Here is a 2890-nt window from a genome sequence, read left to right on the forward strand (position 1 = left end):
AATATTCTCCTCAACACCCTGTTCTCAAACACCTTCAGTCTATGTTCCTCCCTTAATGTCAGAGACAAGGTTTCACACACATAGAGAACCACAGGCAAAATTATAGTTTTGTGTATTCTAATTTTTATGCGTTTACAAAGCAGACGAGAAGACAAAAGGTTCTGAACTGAATGGTAGCAAGCTTTACCCGAGTTCAATCTCCTCTTTTTTCCCCCTGAATCAGGTTTCGATCTGTTATCGTTGTTCCGAAATATCTGAACTGTGCCACATTTTCAAAACATCTGTTACCTACCTTTATGCCATGATTTTGCCCTGCATTGTGGTGTAGTGTTAGCATAAAAGGAACCTAGTCACCGTTGATAGTATTGGTTGTTTTCGTGGAACTGCAGGAACGAACCGTGGATTGCAATCTGCATATTCCTGCTCAGTACGTAGGAGGAAGACTGTTTAATTTAATAACAAGTGACACTTTGAGGTGGCTTTCGTTTCCATGACAACAATTTAAGCATTTATTACTGGTACACAGGAAGCCTTCTCTTGCAAATTACGCAGTTCTTACATCCTACACTTTTCATTCAGAAGGACGTAATGTGCACGTGTAGTTCTCTATACCGCAAGCTGAATTGCATTTGCACATGAATGGCAGTTTATTAGTAACTTAGGAAAATATATATTGAAAATTCAACGATAAATCTGTTCATTTGTTATACCGACTTTGATGTCTTTATTTCCTTCCCATATTTCTCCCGCAAGCTTTTCCCATATCTTCTGTGTTTTTGTCGTAGCACCTTTCGTTTTGTTCCTTCCTTACTTTCTCCTTCCCTGTCCGTTGGGCTAAAGCAATTTAGTAAATGTCGCTAATATCTTAGAAATAATTAGGAACAGTTCTACTCACAACGACAATTCGGTAATTATTCTGACAAGCATTTCCATAGTTCTTTTTTGCGATATTAGTGACAATGGTAAAGATTGTTACTCGGAACATTTTAGTACCAGATATATAGCAACCACTAGGCCTTGCGCTGCGACTCAACCCAACAGGCTGCGTCGTTACAAACCAGCTCTTGCAACAGCGTCACATGGAGTTTGCTTCCCGCCTTCCACCGCCTGCTACTCGTTGTCTCCCGTATATAAGTATGTAAATACATTTCATTATCATGCTTCCTTTGCACAGAGGGCGTAGGCGCTACAGAGACGGACATGTCTGTCTGCCTGTTGGTAGTTTAAACTCGAGAACCACTGGAAAGATTTTGAAGGAACTGCATGTACCTGATGCCATTTGGGGCCATTTCAAATTTGTAGCTTTCAATTTCCTGCAGTCTGTAATAACAATGTCACAGATGCGCGAACTTGCGAGGTGCAAGCGACACTAGCGCCACTATTTAAATGCAGTAATCATGGTAAGCAAGAGTAACCGCTATAGCCATAGGAAGCATATTGATCGTATTAACAATTATAATCTAATAACGACAGTAATAACCAAACAAGAATTTTTACTTGAGGAAATGAGTGCATCGTGTACAGACTGCGCCTCTCCAGTCCTCAAGGCGATACTAAACAGAAGTCTTTGACACTTGTCATTACTGCTTGCAATCAATGTTAACGAAAATACGTGTAAACTGCGTTAGGTGGAGTCAGTACATATTCTTAATGAGGTATGTCTAATTTTGGTGTGTTGCCGACGGAAGTTACAAAACTTTGGCCATCTCTAGTCTGTCTGCATGTGACAACTCGGGAACCGTTCAGCAGATTCTCATGAAATCTCACAAAGGAAATTTTTGCTAAAATATGTCGGCACATTCAAATTCTGGTTAAAATCTAACAGCAGTTATTTGATTCTTTTTACGGCGACCTAGTCATGTTTCTGCACGCAGCTCTCGAATAACTAGTTACACGAATCGTGTTTCGCGTTAAAGTTGTAAAGAAAATCGAAACACGCATTATATGCCCAACATATATTTTCTGTAAGCGCAGTTCTGATAGCGACTAGACACAGGCTGAATGTCCGAGGGGTCGGAGTAGTTCGAATCCCGGTAGAGGCAAGATGTTTCTGCTCACTCCGTCGTCCAGACCGGTTCTGAGGCCCAGAAAGCCTCACATTCGATGCGTATCGTGGTTCTTCCTCCGGGGTTAAAGCTGCCGGGGAGTGAAGGCGCTCACTCACCTTCAACCACTGGCGAGGTCTAGAAAATGTGGATCTACGAGTATATCCACACCCCCATATATCTTCATGGCGAAGTGTTTGATTAGTTCATTCATTCATTCATTCATTCGTTCGTTCGTTCGTTCATCAATTATTCTACAGCCCTTTGTTGGGCCATATCCTCTTCTTCAGTTTCGTAATCTTTTCTACACAGACGGTAGAACCCGCTGGACGAGTGTTCAGCCCGTCACGAGGCCGCTACTTACCCACAGGACAACGCAAACACAAAATAAAAGCACACACGCAAACATCCATGCCTTTGAGTGGAATTAGAACCCACGATCGCAGCGTTTGAGCGAGCGAAGACAGTTCATGCCCTATACCTTGCGCCCACTGTACTCGGCGCTTAATTAGTTAAGCAAATAGAATAACTAATGAACTTAATCGTTTTCAGCTTATTAAACGAATGGATTTTCTGTGCTGTGTCATATCATAACTCGAGAACTGTTGAAACGATTTTGATAAAATTCTATAATTTAGGTTCTTGCTCGTCCACCCCACCTGTTTTATGCGAAAGTTAGAATCCGAAATTCTAGAGACTAGTGACAATAACAGACCGCATGTGGCAGAACTGTTGCTCTATTCGTTGATTTCTTAACTTAAGAATATATTTTAATAACTCTCCTGTATAACATGGATAAAAAAGCCCCTGACGATGGCTAAACAGTTTAAATATATAGGGTAGGT

The sequence above is a fragment of the Cryptotermes secundus genome, unplaced genomic scaffold (genome assembly GCF_002891405.2).
Source record: "Cryptotermes secundus unplaced genomic scaffold, Csec_1.0 scaffold312, whole genome shotgun sequence".
In the NCBI taxonomy this organism is placed as follows: Eukaryota; Metazoa; Arthropoda; class Insecta; order Blattodea; family Kalotermitidae; genus Cryptotermes; species Cryptotermes secundus.